Source organism: Rattus norvegicus, chromosome 15 (assembly GCF_036323735.1).
Source record: "Rattus norvegicus strain BN/NHsdMcwi chromosome 15, GRCr8, whole genome shotgun sequence".
Taxonomy (NCBI): domain Eukaryota; kingdom Metazoa; phylum Chordata; class Mammalia; order Rodentia; family Muridae; genus Rattus; species Rattus norvegicus.
This window is the reverse complement of record NC_086033.1, coordinates 19,983,084-19,997,680: the sequence shown is the minus strand read 5'-3', so window position 1 is coordinate 19,997,680 and position 14,597 is coordinate 19,983,084. Positions and strand designations below refer to the sequence as shown.

Sequence of the window (14,597 nt, the reverse complement as noted above, 5' to 3'; positions counted from 1 at the left end):
CATGCTCGTGGGGTAGGTGCTGCCGCTGGGGACTATCTTCTTGTGAAAAGCTTCCAAACCTGGAAACAGAAAGAGCCCAGCAAAGCAAGTGTGGGGACCTTAGGTACTGGTCCATTATCTCTTACCTAGCCCCTTGTGGTGCTGCTGCCTGAAAGGACAGCTGGGTTCCCAACCTCACTTCCCTGCCCTGGTATCCCCACCCCCACCCTGAGATCTTAGAGATTCCCCTACTCTGTGCCCCATGGAGGGTCATCTGCAGCATCACTCAAGGCTACTTTGAGGTATCCAGTCCTGCACTTGGTTGGCTGGCTCCAAGGAGCGGCTTGCAGAGAACAAACATGAAGGGGACACAGCAACTCCCCTGTTCACCCTCCTCTGCTCACATCTGCCCTCAGCACTCTGCCCCTGCCATGTCTCTCATGGCAGCCTCAGCATCCAGATAGTGACAGGTAGGAGCTGTAGGGGCAAAGCAGGGAGGTTAAGTTGGGACAAAGATGGGGGGAGGGGGTCCTTTCTTGCACCAAAGATTGTGAAATGGCCTGAGGGGCCAAGGAGGTGAAGCCTTGTCAAGAGAAGGAGCAGGAGGGATGTGGTTTGCAGAGAAGGGCTCTGGACCAGAATCATAGGAAAACACCCAGTTCCCTCCAGGCCCTCCAGGTCTAGCCAGACCCAGCACTCCACAGGGACAAGTAGACATCCCCACACAGAGACACAGAAACCTTTCCAGGGCACTGCTCTGCCTTGTCACAGGTGGCCTGGGTCCTAGTAATCAATAGTTTGCCCAGCCAGACTTGTGGCCAGACCACATTCATGCCTGAGGAAATCCTCTTAGCTTTTTATTGAGCATCTCTGACAGAACCTACTTTCAGTCACATAGCCTGAGAACCTTCTGCCTGGGTCATCTCTAAGGCAGGAAATGGACAAGAGTACCCCAACTCTCTGGAAGGTTTGCAGACCACTGGAAGCTGAGGACTGGGGCCCAAGGTGGAGAATGGCAAGAAAGCAGCAAGCCCCTTCCTCTGGGGCCTCTAACCCATCCTCACCTCTTGCTTGCAAGCTAGTCCTGGGGAGGAAGCTCTTAGATACATTGTTTCTATCCATGGAACAGCAGTATGGGGCTCATGTCTGGTCTTCCTCATTAGCCCAAACCTCTCTGGTCTGGGAGAATCTACTCCCCAGGGACGGGGCTTGTGGTAATAGGAGAGCAGCCAAACTCAAACACTCTTTCTGAGGTCAGTTTCTTCCTGAATTGTCAAAATAAAACAAAACACATCAAATACAAAATACATATTACAAAAATAAGAGACCTAAATTATTAAGCAACCTGCATTTCTGGGACTTCCCCTCAAAAAAAAATGAACAAACCAAAGAGCAAAACAAAAGCCTTCTTTGGGTAGTTTTTATCCTTGTCCCACCCCTAAGACCCCAAGATATCAGGTGGGTAGGGTACAGAGGAGGCCTGGGGCACCTGGTCCACCTTTCTCAGCCTCCAGGCCAAAAGAACTTCTGCCAAGAGTCTCTGCAGTGTTAATCAGAACAATGAGGGAGGGTGGGTTAAAGCACAGCGTCAGGGAGACACAGGGTGAGGCAGAGACAGAAGCAGAGGGTGATAGATGGGGGTGGGAAGGAGGAGCTGAAAAGGAAGGGGTAAGTGACAAAACCCTGAGGAGGAAACTAGGCCAATACTGAGAAAGTAGAATGGGAAAGGAGGGTGTGGCCCAGAGGACAAGAGACAGAGGTTAAGGAGAGAGAGTAAGAGTTCCTTAGGCCCCGATGCCAACTCACATCAGGTGTGTCTGGTCTGCCCAGCAGAGATGGCGAACCTCCCGTCCACAATAAATAGGAAAAACTTGAGTCCACCGGCGCTTACGGCATCAATCTGCAGGCAATTTCCTTCCCATTTAAAAAAAAAATCCACCAGGAGAGCCTTTCTTCTCCCACCCCACATTCATCACTCCTTTGGCCAAAGACATCTCCACCTCAGTCCCCCCACTCCCCAGGCAGAGTTGACTTCCTCTGCCACCCTCATTGTCAGGACCCATACAGTTTGTCCCACTCAAATAATGAATACAGCTCCTTGGGAGGAGCCCGAGGGCCCACCTTGGCTAGAGCAGCCTCCATGTCTTTGTAGGAGAGGGACCTGTGCACTCTGGAGAGGCTGGCCTGGGCTGCTGCCTGCTGACACAACTGCCCCAGCTCACCCCAAAGAAGCCCTGGGTGCCCTGCACTAAGAGGCCAGCTCCAGCTCCCTCAGAGCACAGCAAAGGCTGCCTGCAGGAGGTGCACACCCTTGACAGGGCAGGAGGCCGCCAGGCCTTTTCCCATAGGCTCAGCAGCGTGGCACCAAGCTGGGTGGCAAGGCAGTGCCCCAGCAGCGCCTTGCATCAGGCACGGGACCTGAAGAACAGCACCGTCCGCGGAGGGCGCCCTGACCCGCCATGTCTAACCAATGCACCAGGCGCCCACAGTCCACCATCCAGCCACTCACCAGCTCCAGCGCCCTGGGTCCACTCCTTTGGCGGGCTCCCCTGACAGCTCCGGGAAGCCTCTGTGCCTGGCAGGAACATGCTCTGCAAACTTGTCACAGGGCTCCAGCTGCGGGTTGTAGGCCGGGGAGCCAGGGACCTTGAGAGCACCCCTGCTGCCATCCTCTGTCGCCCCGGGTGGCTTAGCTTTCTCCCAACACTGGACATCTTCTGAGGTGGGCTACTACCCTTACTTGCGGTAGCGGGTCTCCGCGCCCTCGTCCACCCCCTTGTGCTTCAGCAAAACTCCATGGGCTGGAAGCCGTAGGGCGTGGACTGGGGTGGCATGGGCACAGGCAGGGGCGTGGGCCTTGCCCAGAGGGTAAGTAGGGCGCGAGCGGCAAGGCGGGTGGTGGGAGCGCCTCTTAGCCAGGCTAAGCAGCATAGCCAGCCACCAGGTAGTTAGTTGTAGAGTGGTGCTGAGGGCCCATAGCTGGTTGGCGCCACTGGAGGTAGGAGTGCAGCCCTGAGCCCTGTGCTTGTCTGAGCACCTTTCCAGGATGCCAGGTTCCCGCTTCCGTGGCCTGCGGGTATGATTATGATAACCTGCCCAAGACATCCGTTGTCATAGCATTTTATAATGAAGCCTGGTCCACACTCCTTCAGACAGTTTACAGTGTTCTCGAGACTTCCCCTGATATCCTGCTGGAGGAGGTCATTTTGGTAGATGACTACAGTGACAGAGATCACCTGAAGGAGCCCCTGGCCAAGAGCTGTCACAGCTGCCCTAGGTGCACCTGATCCCTGCTAGCAAGAGAGGGCCTAGTGCAAGCCGGCTACTGGGAGCCTTTGCGGCCAGGGGCGAAGTGCTGAGGTTTCTGGACTGTCACTGTGACTGTCATGAGGGGTGGCTGGAGTCCCTGCTGCAGAGGATCCACGAGAAGGAGTCGGCCGTGGTGTGCCCGGTTATCGATGTCATTGACTGGAACACCTCTGAGTACCTGGGCAACTCCAGAGAGCCCCAGATTGGTGGCTTTGACTGGCGCCTAGTATTCACGTGGCACGTGGTCCCTTGGCGGGAGCGGAAGTTGATGCGGACTCCTATTGACATTATCAGGTCTCCAACTATGGCTGGGGGACTGTTTGTTGTGAGTAAGAGATATTTTGAATACCTGGGGTCTTATGATACCGGAATGGAAGTCTGGGGAGGAGAAAACCTTGAATTCTCCTTTAGGATCTGGCAGTGTGGTGACTCAGGAAACACACCCTTACTCCCACGTGGGCCATTTCTTCCCTAAGCAAGCTCCCTATTCACGCAGCAAGGCTCTAGCCAACAGTGTCCGAGCTGCAGAAGTGTGGACGGATGAACTTAAAGAACTCTACCACCCCCGAAACCCCCAGCCCGCCTGGAACCCTCTGGGGAGCTGACAGAGAGAAAGAAGCTTCAGCCCAAGCTCCAGTGTGAAGACTTAAAGCGGTTCCTGGCTACAATGTACCCAGAACTGCATGTGCCAGAGGACAGGCCTGGTTTCTTCGGGAAGCTTGAGAACAGAGGACGACGGGGGTACTGCCTGGACTATAATCCTCCCAGTGAAAACAGTGTGGAAGGCCACCAGGTCCTTTTGTACCTCTGCCACGAGATGGGTCAGAACCAGTTTTTCGAGTGTACATCCCGGCAAGAAATACGGTATAACACCCGCCAGCCCCAGGTCTGCATAGCAGTGGAGGAAGGGAAGGATCCTTATTCCGGATCTCTGGAAAGATACGGTTCCAGAGAATCAAGAGTTCATCCTACAGGAGGACGGACAGCACGTTAGTCTACAAGCAGACCGGGAAATGTGTGGAGGCCACAGAGGAGGAGTTCAACTCTGCCTTTGCTCCGAACTTGCGAGACTGTAGCAACTCAGACAGCCAGAGGTGGTTCTGCCAGGAGCTCATGTCATAGTGCAGGGCCTTGTCAGGGAAGCAGCCCACCGCGGCCGGGGGCTGTGTGCCCAGTGAGAGGGACAAAGTACGTGGTTGTCATCTGTGAATGTGTTGGACTCCACAACAATGTGAATTATATTTGTACAGATTTGGAAAACTTTAAAAATGTCTTCCAGTATCCCGTTTTCTAAGGGCCGGCCTAAGATGCTGCCTTTGGTATTTGGGAAGCTTAATGCACGATGTGCATTTTACCCATGGTGCCTTTTATTCTCATTAGCAGAAAGGGGAAATATTTTACTTTGTTACTTACGAAGCTTCCCGGGTGTTTAGTATACTTGACACAAACTGGTAATACCTCAAATGTGGACTGGTAATACCTCAATGTCATCAAGTTAGAGTTCTCTCAGGGGGATGAGATGGACACTAGAAATACTGTCTTAATTTCGTTTGGTGTGAGTGGGTGGGACAGTCTAGATTTATACAAGAAAGAATGCTTTTTGCTTATGTGCTGATGCCACAGTCAAACCTCCATCATAACGCTCAGACTGACCCAAACAGGCTCACCATCTCTGAAAGCTCAAAGAAAGAATATGGTTTGCCAAGGTCCTACAAACTTGCGAGTGTACATTTCCAGCAATGTCTATGGGAGGATGTCTAGTGACTTAGGAGGACTTAACGACTGTGACTGGAAAAAGCATTCATATCACTCCTAGTTTTTAATCAAAGGACAGTTCCAGGGAGAAACGTAATGTTCTACATGAAACTCAACTTTAAAGTTTTTCCCTAAATACTATTTGATTGTTTAATAATATTATCTATAATAGTATTTGGTTATAGATATAATTATTAAAATAGTATCTGATTATTGAGAGTTTGTCATGAGGCAGCTGCTGTGGCCATGCTGGACAATCCTGATGTCTCAGTGGCTCTAGATCAGCTACAGTGACCTGAGGGTGTGGGTCTCTGGCTAGAGTGCCTGCCTACCACGTATGGAGCCCTGGGTTAAGTTCCCAGAACCCCATTTACAGAAATCAGCTTGTCAGCACACCCCTAATCCCTGCACTTGGGAAGTGGAGGCAGGAGAATCAGAAGGTTAGGGTTATCACTGGCCACACAGAGAGTTTGAGGTGAGGCTGCGCTACATGAGACCCTGTCTCAGGACAACATCAGTCAGAAGGTAGACTGCGGACCTTATTTTTGTCCCGGTCAATTGCGAAAACACAAGTGTGATTGATTAAAAGTGTCACTGCATTTCTCCAAAAAAAAAAAAAAATCTTGGCATAACTTGAACCGAGCAAGTGAAAAACCATATGGCAAGAAATAGAAGTCTCTTAGGAATGCAATGAAAGAGGACCTCAGAGGATGGGAGGTTTCCTGTGTTCAGGGATCATCGTGAAGGAACATGGTTAAAAAAAGGTCATCTAAAAAAAAAACAGTCTCCAGATTAAAAAATCTCCATCAAAATGCAACTCAATTCTTCACAAAAAAAAAAAAAAAGAAAAAGAAAAAGAAAGAAAGAACAGCCCAAACAATTCTCAACAATATAAGAACTTCGGCGCGAATCGCCATTCCGGCAGGAAGATGTACTGCAGACAAACAGTGAGAAAAAGCTTAGTGGTGATGGTAACACAGACAGGTGGAGGAGTGAACTAGAATTGAAGACCCTTAAATAAACCCACACACCTATGATCACTTGATCTTTGACGATGATTCCAAAACAACTGAATGGAAAACAGAAAGCATTTTAAGAATGACGCTACCTTCAGTGGTGGTCTGCATGTAGCAGAGTGCAAATTGATCCATTTCTATTTCTTTCTACAAATTTCAAGTCCAAGTGGATCAAGGACATTAACATAAACCCAGATCTGCAGAAGCTAATAGAAGGGAAAGTGTTGGACAGTGCCTAGAACACATTTGCACATTGATAATATATTTATGTTTTCAACAGAGATTTTGACATATGTCTCCATAAGGACCAGATATACATTGTCTGTTACTTAGATTAACTGAAGATTGAACTCCATAAGTTTTGTGACTCATTTTTATTGAAATTTCACATAGATGAACCCAATCGATATTTTATCTTCTGTCCTTGCACCCATAATAAATCTTTAGTTACCTCGATAAAAATTTTGAAAAAATAATTTGTATTTCTACTCCATTAGGCTTCAGTTCACTGCCTCAAATGACTCTCAATATCAGCTGTCCCTCTCTATGTTCCCTCCACTGCCACCCTCGCCCTGTCTCTTCACATTCAACATTCCTGTCCTGACACTGTCCCTCAGCATCCATGAGTGAATTTGTACTTCCCTAAATGGGGACAGTCTGGCCAACATCCCTAGACCCTCACACTCAACTGATCACACAGTCACACAGATTGAAGAATTAACATTCAGATTAAAGTGAATACGAATCCCATTTGTCCTCATTGATCTGGATTACCACATCCAGGATGATTTTACAATATCCATTCATTGTCCTGAAAATTACATGCTTTCCTTTTTCCTTTTTGTAGTTATTGATCAGCAATCTAGTCTGGAAATGCACCATTCTTTCTTTATGCACTCATCTCGTAAGGGACCACTTGAATATTTCCAAATTCTGAATATTATAAGAGAGCTTCACTGAACATGGTGGAGAAAGGGTGTGTATACTAGGATGAGTCAACATTAGGATATATGCCTTGGTGTTGTGTCTTGAGGTTTACCCATTACCACCTTCCTGAAGAAACTGCATTCTGATTTCCAAAGTTGCTACAGAAATTTGCATTGCAAATCTACAGGAGACTCTCAATGTTCCCCTTGCTCCATACCCAGTAGGAGTGAATTCTCTTATGTGTTACTAAACTAAGTTATGAAAGGTATGAAACAATATCTCAGAATAATTTTGATTGGCATTTCTGTAGTGTCCAAGGATAATAAATATTTAATATGAGTTTCTAAGTCATTTAAGTTTCTTCAACTGTATTATGCTTATGTATATAGCCCATTTGAATTACGTTTTTTTAAATATAGTGTTTTAGTTTTTCAAATCTGTTTCAAATATAAGCCCATTAGTGAATGTGCACAGGGAAATAATGTTTAACAATTTCTGTAAATGGTCATTAAAAAAAATCATTAATGACAAATTAGAAAATGCTCTCTCAATGAACTCACAGAATTGGCAGACAAGTTGTAAATAATAGAATTCATTACAAAAGTCCAGGACAGGGACTGGAGACATGGCTCATCTGTTTCAGAATTTGAATCCCAGAGGACCTAAGGGGCAATTAACAATTCTCTGTCACATCACATCCCAGTGAAATCCACTGCCCTCTGCTTGCCGCTGGCAGAATTGCATGAAAACGAATATGGGGAGGTGGGAGGGAGACAACAGGCATGTGGGGTAGCACCCACATAGAGGTAGGCATTCTGGGGAGAGAATAGGGATTTTATGGGATGAAACTGGAAAGGGACAGAATATTTGAAATATAGATAAAAATATCCACTACAAATTGCAAAAAAAGAAATAATTCAAAACTGTAAGACCTCCACCCAAAAGAAGCTATGATATATATCAAAATGAACTCAGCAAAACATCATTATCAATAACAACAAACAAGCCAACAACAAAAATATTAAAAATGTTCATTCCTCTACAATTGGTGGAATTCATTAAATGTGCAGTCATAGTTGATGCTATATTTCAAGGAATCCACAGGCATCAAACTCTGTGTGTCCTGAACATTTTACATTCCCATACTGAATTGTTCTATTTCCTCTAATGTATTAGAGAAATACTTCTGTGTTTCTCCTTTGTTTGTCATTATAAAGGAAGCTAAATTTGTGAGCACAAGGATAAAGCAAGGATATATTTCATCATGAATGGGGGTTCCACAGAGCATGACACACTGTCTACATCAAGAGCACAGTTTCCTGTGCAGCTCTGGCTGGCTGTGAACTGATGATGAAGCCTACCCTGCATGAGACTTGCAGAAAACCACTGTTGCCTTACACTTGGGCTGTTACAGGAGGAAGAACAACACACGACTCAGGACGGTCTTGTGAGTGAAGGGTTAAAGGTCACATTTTTATTTATAGACAAACATTAATTTATTCAAGAACATTTTAAATTGGGGAGTCAATGAGTTCAATGTATATAGCCTTAGGAATATTAATTAATTAATATTAATTAAGTACACTAAAGTTAACAAATGAATAACAAAACTTCAAACTTAAACAAATAAAACCAAATGCATAAAACAACCAAACTTCAAACTAAAAAACAAATAGAACAAGTAAATTAGTCAGCATTCAATTCCTGCTGATTTTTCAACATATAACTCCAGCCTGTTGCTGGCCTTGCAAACACAGCAGAACGGCAGGTAAGATGGTAAAATCTCTTCAAGAGGAATGTAGACGCCTCATTCAGGGTGGTTGGTTGTTGATGGACAAGTCGTCAAAGGGTTAAACGTGAGGCGTGTTCCATGCCACATCTCAAGGTCTTTCAAATTCAGCCCAAGATTGGAACGGTTACAAGGACTGAGATGCGGGAGGTGTTATCAATCTTTGCACCCTCAGTGCTCCTGGTGGACAGGTCTGTCTCTGAGAGCTGTAGTCCTGGTCTGGGCCATGGGCAAGCGTCTGCTGGAGTGTTCAGACCTAGGGGTGGAAAAGGCCTGGTGAGGACCTGCCATGTCACTTCTCCCATACATAGCGCACAATTCAGCAGGATAATCCAGGATGATCTTTCATCTGAGGTCATTTTCTCATGCCCAAGAGAGAAGGGTAAGAGACCCCACAGGCCTGCATATTTTCCCAGCTTTTAAAACTGCTAAAAATTGAACAGTGAACAGCAGATAATTCCAATCGTCCATATATATTATATTTTAAAATCATGTAGCAGCGTCTCAATGTCAGATGAGGAGACATGTGAACAACCTAGAAAACAATAGGAAGGCCTTAGAGGCCTGGCCATCACTGAAATGAAGACTATCATTATTCCTCCAGTGCAGGAATATGCCTGGGGTCCACTTACAACCTCAATATCTGCAAAGACCCACAGAAACAATATCTCAAGAAGTACATGCACACTGAAGTGATATTATATTTGGCAAGAATATGCTGCATGGAAATCTTGCCAAGGGTAGGCATTGAACTCTAACGGAAATACTCATACAGAAAATAAACTATACCACTCCTTTGTTTATGGTTCTCAAAAAACTCTTTGTGGGGAGACTTAAAGGCACTGGGCTCAGATAATACAAGAGAGCTCAGACTGGAGGGATCAGTACACAGTAGCCAGAATCTCTATGGATCACATACACTTCATGGACGGAATTTCTTTTAAAATGGACAGGAATAATATTCTGAGCTGCTCCTAGCTGACAGATGCTGATAACTATGATGAAAGTCACACACCCAATAAGACAGTTCATAAGTACAGGGAATCTACTTGGGTCCTCTCATCCTGTGCTTTCAAATCATCTCAGTGACACCGAAATGATGCCGCATCTTCTCAGCCAAGGCCTTTTGCTCAGTGAACAGTTTGTTCTGATTCAGGGCGTCCTACAGACTTTCCTACATTCTCTCCTCATCCTGGTCATTAGAAGATTATATTGTCCATGGAGACAGGCATGTATACAGAGAGAGACAGACAGACAGACAGACATACACACCTTTGAACTCACCCAAATATATTTGTTCACACATACAAGCAGAGTATTTTGCAGAATGTGCTTAGTTTCCCAGTTAATGGTAATAGAAGAGATCACCCAGTCTACTATTGTGGCATAAAAAAAAAAACCTGGAATGGGGTAAGTACACAGTGAGCATAGGCTAAAGACAGCTCAGCCAATAAAGTGTATTCCCCTGAAAATCAGAAATTAGAAATGTGACATCTAGGCCTGTTAGCCAAGACTGCTTAGCAAGGGCACAAGGCTGTGCACAGGAGGCTGATTTCAGGCAACAGAGCACTGGGTGGGGGCAGGTGAGGCTCTTCTGTCCTCTGCTCACTGTTTCCCAGTGCATGCAAAGTGAGCTGCGTTTTTCAATATGAGGTCCCTTTAGGATACAGTACCTGACAGGGGAAACAAACTACCAGCACAAACAGCTAGGAAATCTCCACAACCACAATCCAAGGTAAAACTTGTAATGGGATGCTATCAGATATAATTCGAGTGAGATAAGGCTGACTGATTCAAAGTCAAATGCTGGCAGGTATAATCAAACTCAGCCACAGTCCATGGAAGGGCTGGACAACATTGTACCTTTTCACTTTCTGACTGGTGGACTTCTGGATAGTTTTGCTTCACGGCTGCTCTGAGGTGAACCACTACAACACTAATGTGCCACAGTTTCTCTGCTGACACCTACTTCTTGTTCTGGAATCGCTGTGTCAAAGGTTGAACTTTTACAAGAGTTGTGCATGGCTTCTCACAGGGCTACCCATTTGACACCTCCAGCAATGTCTGAGGGTCATCACTTTCTAAACCCACCTTACAGATGATTTTCACTCAGATCAAATGATTTTGAATAACAATGGTTAAGAGTGCCACAACCCAACACAGGGTGAGTGCTGTGGACTATTTTGAGCCTAAGTTTCTGTCTGAGGCAAAGATGTGATTCCACCTCAGCATAACTCCTGGACATCTTCTGCCTGCAGATTCAACTCTAAGCAAATTAATCTTTCAATTAACAATTTCCAGAGCAAACTCCAAAGCCAATGTATATTCAATCAAGTTTAGGCCGATCTAGAAAGAAAGTGGTGGCAGGTAACGATTAACATAACCAGGATGTTGAGAAGACACAACAAGCACGTGACCTTCCAGTGTTACTGCACACCGAGAGCAAAGAAGGAAAAAGAGCCCTGAGTCAGCAGTTTCCACACTCAGGTACATGGATTTAACACAGCAGCCTCTCCTCAAATCCCTGTACCCTATTCCTGAGATTTCTCCAAGTATTGTCAATGTTGATGAATAGTTTTCCCACTGTAATAATTTCAATAGTAATCAAAACCCCATTAAGAACAGTTTAAAAAAACTAATTGGAAAAATTGTGTTTCCTCTTCCTCTCTCTCTCTCTCTCTCTCTCTCTCTCTTTCTCTCTCTCTCTTTATATATATATGTATATATATATATGTATATATATATATACTTTTACATGCTTCTATATGTGTACATATAGACTAATACAATATATATAAATATGTGTCTGTGTTCAGAAACTTGATGAGTTCACACACACACACATATGCACGAACACACATATACACACACTTCTATATGTAAGCACCCATAGCGCAAACACTTAAAACAAGCAACTCCCAATGTAACATGTGTACCATAGCCATAACCATGTTCACACATCTGTGCCCAACGACACAAACACACACACACACATACACACACACACAGAGTCAGAGAGAAATGGAGAGGGGGAGGTAGGGAAGGAGGGAGGGGAGAGAGAGAGAAAGACAGAGAGAGAGAGAGAGAGAGAGAGAGAGAGAGAGAGAGAGAGAGAGAGAGAGAGGGAACAGAAATCATAAGTGAGAAGCAGAAAAGAATGAGGAGGCCATCCTTCTGGAAGCACAGTTGTTGAGTACAGATTAGGCAAAGGAAATGTGTCAAGTGAGAGCGTAGACACTGCTGTCCATCCCTTATAGAGTAAACCTGTGTAGGGAATGCACTTCTTGGGCACACGAGGTTGAGAGAGTTGGAGATAAAATTTCCCTCTAACCCTCACATATCTCACACAAACCCTCACCCTGAGAGAAGTCTTTCTTACATCCCTGTTCATCCAGTCAGCTCCAGGACAGAAGCCCCAGGAAAGAACACTAAAACACTGACACAGAACAGGACTGACAAACCGCTTCTCAAGCTCCGTCACTATGAACCACCATTTGGAAAGGCAGAAGGGACCATTTTCAATGTACAGGGAAAAGGAGAGAAAGTCCACAAGCCCCATCATAATTGACAATGATAACCATTCTTTTAGCAAGTGAACTGAACTCTACTCAGTTCTGGGCACTACAAAGACGGCTACCACATGGCATCCCTCTAGCATGTAAGTGTGCAATGTGTGATCAACAGATCCCCCTTAAAGAAATGCATTTTCTAGTTGAGCAGGAGGATTTGGTTGTCAATCCTCCAGTTTCTTGCATGAAGCTAGAATCACAGAAAGTTTTGTAAATGGGCAAAGAAATGAACAACTGGATGAGACCTAGGAGAGTGTCTGGATAAGTTGGAGAAGGTTAAATTGGTTTGACTTGGTTTCTGCTTAGATATCAGGAAAACCTGCCCTTGATGCTTCATTCATCCTACCTGAGGCTGCTTGTTACACGGATTTTCATACTGGCTTCCCCACAGAACCTTGTTGTTTCCTTAATGGATTCTTCCAGTGCAATCTGATCCCTTAGAAGCCCTTTGTACTCATTCCATGCTCTCTGGGCATTGTTCTTCAGCTCAAAACACTCAGTTAGGAGGGGGCAGAAGCTGCGGCTGAGACACAAAGAAAAAATGGTGAATCCCAGCCAGGCTCCAACTTCCTCCACTTCTCCAAGTCCATTCCTCCTTCGAGGGTCCTGATCAGAAGAGAGCCCCAGATTATAGTCCACGTCCACAGTAGCCATGGAGCATAACCTAGAGACAGGTCAAATGGAGAAAAGAGCAACATTCCAGAAGACTCAGGGCACTTCTCAAAAACCTGACACCATTGATTCAAGTTTTTCCTAGAAGTGGACTTAATCGTTATGTGTGCTTATATGTCCATTTTATTAGAATGTCCCTTGGAGGCCAATCTTTCTATGTGTCCTGTGTGTGTGTGTGTGTGTGTGTGTGTGTGTGTGTGTGTGTCCTGTCAGAGCCCCAGAGCATCAGGATTGATTGATGACTCCATCATTGTGCACACATTTTCTATATACAGGATCCCTATTTGGGAAGGACAATGACTGATGAATCTCACAGTCTCTTTCCATTTGTTCAAACTATCTACAAGCGGTAAAAATCCTAGAGCCTTCCTTAGAGACAGGCTTCCTGGTCTGCTTCAAACACTATAAAGCCTGATCCTCACTTTACTTCAAAGATAAGAATGGGCTGACACATGCTGTGCCTAGTGCTGGGGTCACAACCTTGTAAGTTACTCACCAGTACCAGTCATTTTCCAGTGTAAGGTTTTTACATTTGACCAAAGCGGTATTGATCTGCTCGCTCATTTTCTTCATGTCGGTCATCACTTCCTCGTGCTGCATCATGAGCATCTCGGACTCAAACTTGTTCCTGTGACAGGGCGTGGTCCAAGGATCAAATAACATTATGAATGAAGGATTCAAGAATTACATGAATTCAGACTGAATCCTGAACTACTCCAGCCTAGGACATGCCACGCCCTTACTCCTTGGTACTGGGTGCATTTGGTATTTATTCAGTTTATTATTATGAACACAGGGACAGCAGTGCCAGGAAACAAAAGCAGGGAGCTGATTTGCTTGAGCTCCCTGAGAGGGTTTGAAGGAATAGACTAGCTTGCCAAGAACTTTTGAGCGTCCTGTGCCACCATCCAGGCTCCAACCTAAACCCATGAAGACTATTCTCCTGTTCTTAGGTAACAATTCTCAATCATAGAATCTATTGCTACATGAAAACCCAAAGGAACATGAACAGTATTTACAGGGAAAAGAATTTATAGCACACACCAGGAGATTCCCATGTGTGTCCACCTGAGCAGATGTGAAATGTTGTACTGTTCAAAGTGAGGCTCTCACCCACATCATTATCATGCCATGGAAATTGACACAGGATAATTCTCAGGCCAAATCAGAACACAGAATACCCAGATCTTAAGTTATACACACAAACGCACTCACACATGCATACACACACACAAACTCACACAAAACACTCTCTCTCTCTTTCTCTCTCTCTCTCTCTCTCTCTCTCTCTCTCTCTCTCTTTCTTTCATACAATTAGAATGCCAAATAAATACAAGAATGTGGCATTATCTCAAAATACAATGAATAAAATCAGAGAACAACAATGATACCCTGTTGACAGTCCAGTCACACACTGTGAGGCAGCAAGAGGGATTAGGCCCCTCCAGCTCTTCACAGGACCTATTGAACCCAAAGCACCTCCACGTCAATTGCAACAATGATTGCTCATAATCAGAGCACCTAGAAATTCCCACAACCCAACACCTGTCCAGGCTACCTAAACCACACAATGAGAGCTCA

At 45.3% G+C, this 14,597-nt stretch overlaps 1 pseudogene; it reads left to right on the top strand.

Annotated features, from left to right (window-relative positions):
* Nucleotides 1-2,811: 2,811 nt before the first annotated feature.
* On the top strand, nucleotides 2,812-4,410 carry Galnt12-ps4 (polypeptide N-acetylgalactosaminyltransferase 12, pseudogene 4; annotated as a pseudogene).
* Nucleotides 4,411-14,597: the final 10,187 nt, after the last annotated feature.